This window comes from Glycine max, chromosome 17, assembly GCF_000004515.6.
Source record: "Glycine max cultivar Williams 82 chromosome 17, Glycine_max_v4.0, whole genome shotgun sequence".
Taxonomy (NCBI): Eukaryota; Viridiplantae; Streptophyta; class Magnoliopsida; order Fabales; family Fabaceae; genus Glycine; species Glycine max.
The window spans coordinates 5,241,429-5,253,469 of record NC_038253.2 but is presented as its reverse complement, the minus strand read 5'-3'; positions in this window follow the sequence as shown (position 1 = coordinate 5,253,469).

Here is a 12,041-nt window from a genome sequence, read left to right as displayed (position 1 = left end):
ATAATTTATTTTCTTTTAATTTCTAAATAACAATTCTCTCCCACATATTTACAATATTTCTAATTCTCACATTTTTCAATATTTCATAATTTCCATTTATATCTTCTCCGTTACTTCATCAAATTAATTATGAGAATTAAGAAGAAAAACACATTTCCTACAAGTTTTAAAATTTTACACGACCATAGGGTGACAGAGAAAAAGTCTCCCACAAAGGCTAATTGATGGAATATAATGAGCCAAAAGGTCCCATAACAACTTTTCAATATTGCAAGCCAAACCCCACCTTAGCATGCCTTTATATATATATATATATATATATATATATTAAGATATGTAAAAAGTATATGATAATCATGTCATCAAGGTCAAACTTTAAGCAAACACATAGAAGAGAAAATCACTCACAACTGGGAAGAAATTAGGGCCATCTCCTCTTAAAAGTTTTTTGGTAGCTTCTTGCACTCAAAGCAAGTAGACTTTCGTGCCTGCCCTCAATCTCTTCTCTTCCACAGCTATTCCCATCCTTTTCCCCCCTTTTTCCTTTTTCAAGTTTAGATTAGAATAAAAGAAAGTGCTCTTGCTTTTTGAAGAGACGAAATCAGTCGGCAGAAGAGCACCAATCAAGCTAAACAAGACCGTTGGTTCCCCCCTTTTTGCAGTAGAAGAATTGTACCATCATTTCCTTTTTGAAAAGAGGCTATACCGTGAAAAAAAAAAAAGTGTCAACAAGATGTTTTTATGTTACACCATCTTAGGGTGCTATTAAACTCATGTTGGATTAATTAATATGAAATTGTTTGAGTTTAATTAAAAATTTCGGATTAAAAAATTTTGAACACGAAATCCTGTTAAATACTTATAAAAGATTTTGTTATTCCAATTAAGTCTATCTAGTTTGAATATGATTATCTCTCGTAAAATCATTATTAAAGTTACCTAGTTATTGAAGTACTAATTAATTAACTAAATAGTCATTACTTAAAATAATTGAACTATTATAACTAAATGAATAATAAATATAATAATAAAAAATGTTATGATGTAATATTGGGTTATATGTTAAGTTTTAAATTTGGGTTATGTAAGTATATAACCGTATATATATCGTCAGAATTTAAAGTCATATAGTTATTTAAAAAAATTATGTGACTTTTTAAAAAAATCATGTAATTTGTATATTTTAACATTAACAATTCATAATAAAATTTAATAATTATTTAAATAAATAATATATGCACCCACATAATATTTGCTTAAAATATTATCTAAGAACCCAAGTTCCTTACGGTTGAAATGCAACTACAAATTAAGTCTTGCTGTCATTATCTAATGTACTAAAATTTCTCAAGTTACATTTTGTTTTCTTATTTAAAATATATATAATTTATTTTTAATGTCCAGGATTTCATGCAGTCACTTTTGTCACTGCAGAGAATCCCCATCTAGAAATCACAATTTGTCACAATTTCTTAAGTTTATTTTTGGAAAATTATATTTTTTAATAATATACTTTTAATTAAAAACACTTTTTTAATAAATAAATAAACTAATAAATTTTTAACACATAATCCTCTCACAAATAAATTAGACAATCATTTCACAATATCTATTTTTGATCTTAGATCAGCGACTATAGATATTCCTACTTTACTGAATTAGAGACTAATTTCGCTCACGGTGAATGAATGTCGATAATCCAATAAAATTTTTGCACACATGAAAATTAAACACGGATTTAACTCATGTGAATGCAGTAGGACTTTACACCACAATATCTCTAAGATTAACAATTTAATTTTTAGTTAAAAAATATTTCTATATTATTATTATTAAGAATAACTAACGAGAGAGAATTTTTGTATATCGAGAGTTTTAATTAATAATTAACCAGAGATTAATTTTTTAAAGATATAAAAATTAGTGAAACGATTTTCACCTATCTAAACTTATCTCTTTTCCATGCATATACATAGGGTTGGTTTGGTAGTTTATAGGTTAGCAATTTCAAAGACATTTTTTTTTTAAATCAGTATTTCGAAGACATGTTTGAACCGTTCACTGTTAGAACATAACTTTGTCATGATATAAGATCAAAATTACTAGGTATTTAGCGGTTGTGGGGTATATGAATTATTTAACATAATTGCTCCATATATGAGTCATCGATCGGGAGGAAATCATAAGAGGCTAGCTAGGTCCTTATGATGAGAGGAGCACCGCCCCATGTAATGGCTATTATATATATTCCATTTAATTCTTCTTGTATACTTATTCCATTTTCGTCATATAAGGGATAAGGAGAAGATGCCAAATTTCCACCTCAAAAAGCTTTTGTTTGAATGAACAAGGCATCTTCTTTACTTTAAACTTTTCGATTACATGGAATCCTTAAAGTGTTACTAACTATAGAAAATCCCACTTAGATGAAGCCAGATGAAAAGTTACTTTTTCTCCACTAACTAATGGCGTTGAAGTTTTGTTCATGCCCAAGCACTACTAATCAATATCTCTCGGATACTTTACACACAAGCTTTTAGCTAGCTTTCTACCAGAAATTAACAAAAGCTTTTCTGACCTGAAATTGAGTCACCCTACCCTTGTCCATGAGTTACATGCTGAAAAGGAAAGCATGCTGCCTACGTAATACACTTTAACCACACCTAATCCTTTCAATTCAAGTTCAAGTAAGATTCTTGTAACCCTTAAAAGCTGGGTTTTAAAATGTGCTTATTAAAGTTGTGACAAATCTTTAAGATACCCATCCCTTCAAGGGACCTACAGCAATTCATTCAGTGATAATTTCAAGATATTTTTAACAACAAAAGCCTAATTAATCTGATCGTAGTATAGTTACCGATGCATATGCAAAGTGCCACTTTTCCTTTTTACTTTCCTAGTTAAATAAATTTTTATTATTTGAACGCGATATTAGTAGAACCCATCAAATATATTCAGTGAAATTGCATATTCATCTTCATTACTATAATTCTTATCTCTATTGCAATCTTTGCGCTTTCATTATAAAAACAATTGATTAAATATTCTCAATGATTGCACATCCATTATGTTTAAAACAAATTATCAAATACCCCAACTTGTACCTCTCCATTGTACTATAAAAACAAAGATTAGTACAAAACATCAAATGCTTTTTTTTAATTAGTATTTGTCTTTGATTGGAAATTCTTATAGGTAAAGTTATGATATTAATCATCGGGCCAAGTTCATAGTTAAGTAAAATCAGCTTCAGAGTTCAGAGTGATGACTTCAAGACTTAAACTCCTGAAACACAAGTACAATTCATCTAATGTTATCCATTGTTAGGTAAATATCAAATGCTTTTGCCAATTAACAATGTTTGTAGGGAATACTGATGAAATTAAAACTCATGTTGTGATCATAAGGATAGATATATAACCAATACTCCTTCAGTAAATCTTTACAGAATATTTTATGCGTACGCCTCAGGAATTATGTCACTGGCTAGCTTATATAAAAAAGTTTACTTATTTCTTAAGTGGTGTTTGACTTAATATTTTTGGCTGAAAAGTTTGTTTAAAATTAAACTTGAAATAATATTTTTTTAAAACAGAAATTGTTTGATAATTTTTATTTATTTTAGTTAAAAAAAACTAAATGAAAGAGAGTATAGAGAGAAAAGAGAAAGCAAGCAGAGAAAGAGCGAGAGCAAGAAAAACAAAGTTTTTTAAAAAGCTTCTTCAATTCACTTAACTTTTGTTAAAAAGTTTCTTTTTTTTTCTTTTCTTTCATAAAAATTAAAGTGCATAATTTTGAAGAGATTTTCAGAAAAGGTATGACTCAATTCTTCAGGAAAAAATCAAGTTAAATATTATCTCCATTGGTTACAATTTTTTCACAAAAAATTTACTTTTAAAAAAGTAACAATTTTTTTTAAAAATTATCCATTTATCTTTTTTTTTTCTTTCAAAATAATCAAAAGCTAAACAGAATCTATAACATAGATAATATCAGAAACTATTTTGAATGGCTTCTCAAATTGTTTCTTCTAAAGAGAGTGATTTTTTATTTATTTCATAAACAACTATAAATTAGCTCTTACTTCTTTTATTTTAAATATCTAAAAAATAATCAATAAATTATTTTACATCATACTCAATAATTTATCCTTAATATTTTTCCCTTAATAAAGTTGTCTAATTTTCGAAAAATTGCTCAAATACCGGTAAAACTAGTAAAAAATCAATTCATAGTGAGTTAATGGAAAAAAAAATGAAAATTGCTTAATGCAATATCATTTTGATTTTTCAAAATGAAAATTAATTTAAAGTATTTATTATTATTTTTTATTATATATGTAAACTTGTTATTGCTAATGAACATTGTTGTATATAGTTAAAATTTAGATTTAGTATTATGATATATTGCAATTGGTTAATGATATTTTATGTTTGGTTTTTAATATTGTAAAATTATGATATTAAGCTTTAAAATTATTTTATTAATATTGATTTAATCATTGTTCAACTACTGAATCTTAAACTAGCACGCATATGAAAGTGTTCAATGTCTAGTCTGATTTTAAAAGCATTGTTCAAAACTCACAAATCAAATTATTAATATTTTCTATCTCAAATTTGTCCTAAAATATATTCTGGGTAGAATAGAGATTTGAGAGTTTCGTGAAAAGAAAAAATAGATGAAAGAATTTGATTATCTTAATTTTAAAAAATAGAGAACTAAATTTGAACCAAAAGAATTAGAATACTATAATTTCACATTGATCATTAATGCAATTAAACTAAAAATATCCTCAAGAGAGGGTTATTTTGAAGACCCAAAATTCTGCATTTAAAAACTTACTTATAAGCAACAATTTTGGTTGCAGTAGTGTCTCGAGAGGTAACAATTTTAATCACACTAGCCTTTAAACAAAATATCCACATACATAATAAATTTTACTCGCAAATTGCATATGAATAAAACAATCTACTTTTACCCATGGCCACACCCCCCTTCCCAAAAATATTCTCTACACTAATCTTTCTAAATGTTGAAACCATTAATTAAATGAAGCTATTCCGACGATATTTGTTCTGGAGCTGAATGCTTGAACAGTTGAACTGGTTTTAGAAGTTATTGGTCTGGACATTCGCACAATAATGCCCATGTTTATCTAGTGTAGACCCTGTTTAAAGGGGAAGCTAGCCATGTCATTTGTCGTTCACATTCATTTTATCGGACCTACAGAACGAAAATGCATTGAATATAAATTGAGAGCTAAACTACTTTCAACTAAATTCATAATTGCATATAGGATCATCTGCCCTTGATTATATCCATTGCTGAATGCATCTATGGATTTAGGTGGCATATTTAATGAGGTAGACATTGATGAGAGGATTGTGCTGTGTTCAGTCCATTTAATTGATAGATATAGTTACAAGCAGTTTGCAGTTTTCACGATTTTCTTTTGCTTCTGAACTTTCAATTTTTTGTTTAGGGAATTGAAGTAAAAATAAGGGACATTTTCATATTGCTCTGGTATGAGTTTTATGGGAGTTTATAAGTATAGCTTATAGCTTTACTAACTTATTTTAATAAGTTTTTTGATAAAATATGTTTAAATAAGTTATTCTTAGTTCATTTTTAAAAAATTATGGAAAAACTTATGGTATATTATCTCATATGATAAAAAGATTTAATCAAATTATTTTTCTAAACAAATATATAGTATCAAGGAATATATTAGAGTTGTTATGTGACAAATCGCATATACGCTTCGGTCACTGAAATTTTAGGTAACGCGTGAGACAAATTAACGAGTAATATATTATAAAATATTACTTAGTAATCTAAATTTTAAAAGTTTAATTTTTTTATAAATAATATTTAAAAGATTGTTAGAAAATACATTGATAGTCACAGCAACAATTTTTATTTTAACAACGTCAACCATCAAATGTAGAATAAATTATTTCTAAATTAAGGAGACTAAAAAATTAATTTTTAAACATGAGACTAAATCAATATTTTCAAATATAAGTAAATAAAAAAATATTTTTAAATTTAAATAATTAAACAATTACTTTTAAATTTGGGAATAAAAAAAATTCACCAATTTAAGGGATAACAAAAATATATTTAACGACCATGTTGGCATGTCATCATAAATTTGACTTGACTATTAGTTAATGATTCTTTTAATGCTGATAGTGCTTAAGAATTAAAATTATACTTTTTCAAATTTGAATGAATAAAATTATTTATTTATTTATTTATATTGAAATTTGAGATATCGAATCTAAATTTTAGAAACTAAAAATATAATTAAAACTATTTTTATGTAAATGTTTTACATTATTAATAGGTTATAAATTTCTTAGTTTGAATTTTTTATAAAATATTATAAAAGTTAATAAACTAACACTAACACTATGTGATTGAATAAAAATATGAAAAATCTGTACATTTATCATCAAGTTGTATAGTATTTATTCATAAATATAAGTATTGGAAACAAATTGTTGTATGTAAATGTTTGAAAAATGATTACACAGTATTTAGTCTACGTTTTGAATAAGATAAATATATATTTTTACATTATGTAAATTTTATCTTAACTTTATAAAGAACAATTTAAATTGTGGTCTGAATTTGTATTAATAATAAATTGGTAAATAGTTGAAGAATGCATAGAATACTTAATAATAATAACTAAAAAAAGAATTATAATCCATAAAATAAAATATGATATTTGTTAATATTTTTCTTATAGATACAATCAATAAATTAAAAAAGCATTTATTATTTATTTAAATCATTTAAAAATATTAAATATTTTTAAAATTTTAACATATCAAATATAATTTCCATTTAATGATTTTTAATGTGTTTTTAGGATACACTAAAATGTTAAACCTAACATGTGTGAGAGGTCTAAAATGTCATCTTGAGTGCCTAATTTTTTTTTATTTGTCAGACTACTGTGTAATATTGATGTGAAATATTTATTAAATTTATCCATAACAAAGATCTATTATAAAAATTAATTGATTATATTTAATAGGAAATAATTCACAAGACTTGAAATTAAGAATTTAATTAATGAGATAAAGTTAAATATCATTCAAATAAACAATTTATTGATAAAAAATTTAGCACTTGATACAAGCAAAACAACTGTAGGATCATATTTATAATAATTTGACATTTGATTAATCAGATTAAAAGGAGAGAAACATATAAATAAAAGATTGATAAAAATCAATTAAGGAATTTTAGAAATTACAAAATAATAATATGATAAAAATATTAATTCCATTTCTTAACTTATGGTTTAACCTAATAAAGAAAAATTAATAAAAGGAATATAAACTACTTTGTGTAAACTTTTTTATAAGTAATCCTAGAAGAAGAAAAAAACCTTTTTTTTATATAATTTGTAAAGACTTTATCGTATTAGCTTCTTCAAAATCTGTTTTTCAATTTATGTATGAATTAATTTTTATTTTTATTTTTTTATTAGAAGGGTTTAATTTATTATTTATTTATTTTTATCAAAATAAGCTTTATGTATGTTATTGAAAATGGCACCTTCAAGGTGGGTGTTCCTCTAAAAATCACTGAATATATATAGTATTGGACATTTACTTAATCGAATTCCTAAAAAATCCCAATGTTGATTTATAATGTGCTTGGCGGTCGTTGTAGCAATAAATGATATTGCGATTGCAATATATAAGAACCTCACGTGTTTATAAATTTATTGCGCTAAGTTGTTAAGTTTAACTGCACCAAATGACGGGCGACGACTTGACTGCTTGACTTGAACCTACATTAAATTAACTATCCAGAGAATTCTATAAACATTAATAAGAGTTCAATCCGTCGTTCTAATTTAAATAAATTTCAAATTTAATATTAAAATTAATAATGTAAAAGAATTTTTTTAAAAAAATTCGATCAGTTTATAAATTATTATTTTATAAAATATATCTAAACTGAATTTATACATTTTTTTTATCAGAGAAATATTTAACACTAATCTCTTAATTTTATAATCTTCTATCAAATTAAAAATCAATTTACTGATTTAACCTTTCTTAAATATTATATTAATATATTTCTCTAATTCTTTTTAAAAATTATTTAATTTACTTAATCTAATATGATAGTGGAATCTCAACTATCAATTTGAAATTCAAATGTTAGATATTGAGGCACCATTCACTTAATCCGGTATCTACATTTGTCATTAGAAAAAAAGTATGTTTACATTTTTGTATTATTTTTTCTCTGTATAAAAATCTGATAATAGAATCTCAACTATCCTATTCAAATTCAAACCATCCATTTAATCTTGTATCTATATTTGTCATTAGCAAAATCTATAATGTTTTTTTATACTATATATTACATAAAAATCTGGTAATAAAACTTTACAGTACGTGGTAAGTGAAACCTGTGCGTGTTTATATAATTCTTTGCTATTTGTAATTAACCTGATAACACTTTGAAAATAACAAAAATGAAAATTTACAGTGGTAAGTGAAACCTATGCGTGTTGATATAATTCTTTGTTGTCAGCATTGTGGGCTGTGGCAATCCATCCACTTTGAAACTTGAAAAGTACAATACTACCACCTGACATTCTTTGGTAGCTTCTTTGAAATTTCCTCATAATCGTTGTGTTTGTCTTCTACCCTCACCCTCAGCACTCTGCCCACACAATTCGCTCTTCTTGTCTCTCAACCCTGATAGTTAGAGTTGAACTTCAGCTTAATTATAATCTCACCTTGCATGCTGTAATGGGAATTCGGCACCCAATATTGAAAAATTTAAACCAAACTTTCTTAAAATTTGCAATTTGCTGCCTATAGGTAAATAATGCAAATTAATTTTAAATCTGTCCTTTCTACCTATTTTATTAGTCTTACGTTTTCATTCACATTTGTTTTTCATGTCCTACGAGCCTCACAAATTAAATGGCTTAACTTTCCTTTTCTAATCGGAACATGCATTTAATATTACACATATTTATTTTTAAATTTAATATCATTTTAAATCATATTGTTAATTAATAGTAAATTATGGTTAGTATGACTTTCAATATAATTATCTCAAAAATAAAAAATTATTAATGTATAACCTATATTTTCTTATTTTTTTAGTTATATTATTTTAACAAATAATCATTTAATCAATTCTAATTATATATATATTTTAAAATTGAGATTGTTCATTTTCTTAGTTTTTAAATGTTAGCGTGTGTCTGAATACCCTTTCTGAAAGCATGTGGATCTTGAGATTTTTACACCAAATTTATAAAAGTGAGGTAGAAACTAGTTATATTATATGAATTAGATTTGATTCAATGTACGTCATTCTTCTCTTATGGGGCAGCCAAGATATTAGATATTTTGAAAAATATTCTTTAATTCCTACACACGATCTTAAACTGTAAATATTTGAAAACAGGCTAATTTATTCATTTAAAGAAAGAGCAGCTCGTGGTATTAACGTAAGGTAAGGAGCCTAGTGCCAAGAAGGGGAATAAAGAAAGAAGATAAAAAAGCTGAATGGAGTCAGAAACTTTCAGGTCAGAAACTAGTGAAAAGCAAGGCAATCATGTTGATTCCTTGAGTCATGCTGGTGAAAGGGGAAAGAGAAAAAAAGAGAGACACATGCATATAACAGTTAGTACATTTGAAAGGCAATTTCTTTCCAAAACTACTATCATAAGTGGTAGGATAGGCTTATGCATTTATGCCACAATATAACTGCCAGTACTATGCCCTTGACTTTTCCTTCTCCCTTAAATAAAAGAAAACAGATATTTGTTTTTTCTATTTATGTGGCTCACCCTTTTCTTACATTCTTTTTCATTGGAGATCTTTTCCAAGTTAAATAAACAACACAACAGTGGAGTCAAAGTCCACCAATCAAGGAGATAGAGAGAGAGAAGTACGTGGCAGTTAATGCAAAAACGTGAAGTGGGTTGGTGCGAATTGTGAAAAAAAGCAAACGGAGGAAGCCCCTGAAAAATGGCACACCGACACTGTGTTGGAGTACTGCATGGCGAATTGACGTTGTTGTTGTGTTACGTGTATTGTGCGTACCATGTAACATGTCACATTGTCACGCTTGTGACTCTGATTTGCTCGCGGATCGTATACACATACAGCGTTCATAAATCTCCTTGACTATTGTTGCGTTCACACATTCACATTTGGTGAATTTTTCCTTCATCGAAGCACCAATTCAAAGATTAAGAAAAACAAAACATTTATTTATTTTTATTCTGTCATTGCCTCGTTGGTTTTGAAGGTTTATGTACGGATCAATCATAGAGATAACGCTCAGTTTTTAGTTTCTGTATAGCATATGATTATCTAAAAATTCTAATTAACAGTGAAATTATTAGAGTTCTTTAATCTTATCTTTACCATCCCTCTCCCGTAACTGCATGCCCGATTAATTATTCAGTTAGCTGGGAATTACCTTTACTAGATAGTAGGGATTTTATGTGATAATTTATAGTTTTCGATCTTCTGGTAATAACTTATCTTTTAATTTTAAGCAAGCGTATAAATTAATAATTAGTTTCTTGAAAATAAATTTTAAATTAAGGAATGCAATTGTTTCATTTTTTTTCAGTTCTCTTGTTGTATTGAAAATCTAAATTGTATTGCTTGTTTTATGGACAAATATATGCTTACTTTCTGAGTCTTAGCATTCAACTTAACCACTTGTATTCCTAAGTTGAAATTCAAACAATCTATAAATAATATTAATACTCATTTTTTATTTTCTCTATATTTCCTCTTTCTTTATTTTCGACGGGGTTAGATGTCCCTCTTTCTGTTGCCTAATAAGTTTGGCCCCACGCTGACCACCACAACTTTAGTTCCCTTACGTATGTTTCTTCGATTAAATGATTTTTTTTACGTCTTTTACGCTTTGGGAGCATTGAATTTTGGGTTCAACCAGAAACTTCTGATAATTTCTCTTTCTTCATCCGCCTTAAATTGCTAGATATTTAGGCCTAGGCCCATCACGTGATTCACAACGAGGCCTTTTTGTTTCGTTTCTTAATTTATTCATTCCCCCTAAATTACTCAATTTATGGGCCCAAGTCCATCGTGTTGCTCATAAAGAGGCCTTTTATCCGTTTTATTGGATTTCTGCGCAAAGCAAATCATGAACCCTTATTAGGCCCACGTGTGTTTGTGATTACTACAGAAACAGGGCTGATAACTTGATAAAGACACAATAGTCTCATAGGCCGAAGCAAAAGTAGAATTAGGGTGGTTCTAGGTACACCCAACATTATTGCTGATGCATCCAGCACTTAAGATGAAATGAAGAAAATAACCTTGATCCGTAAGTCTTTAAGTTGATTCGTAAAAGGCTTATGAATCAAGTTGATCCGTATGCTTAATATCAACATACGGATCAACTTGATCAACATACGGATCAACTTGATCCGTATCAATCTTATGAATCAACTTGATTCGTACGATTTACGGACTACCCTCACGCACACCCATCACAAATGCGAAAAAAATGCAGAAACAGTTTTGATATTTTTAAAAAATGCTGGGTGCACCTAGCAACACCCGTAGAATTATTAGTATGACCCTTGTCTGAACATAATTTTAGGGAAGGGGATCTTTTTCTTTGTCCTAGTCAAATTGTCAAAATATCAAACACAACCGCTACTTGACACTTGACACTAACATTTAACTTATAAACTCCTGCAAACTACCTAGAAGCTACCAACTTACCCTTGTGAAAAAAAAGACATTGATGTTTTTTTTAAGAGAATAGTTGATAACATTGAATCAATTCGGACCATAGTAATTGCGTTATTTATCAGTAACTGCAGATAGAAAAAGGCCATACATATTGCAGACATGAAGAACTTGTTTTCTCTGCTTGCTTATCAGAAACAAGTTGGTTTGGATCATCTTGGTCTAACAACAACGTGCTGTACGCATTAAAATAAGGAAAGGAGGTTAGTCATATCAATACCTTGCAGAATAATGCTATGGAAA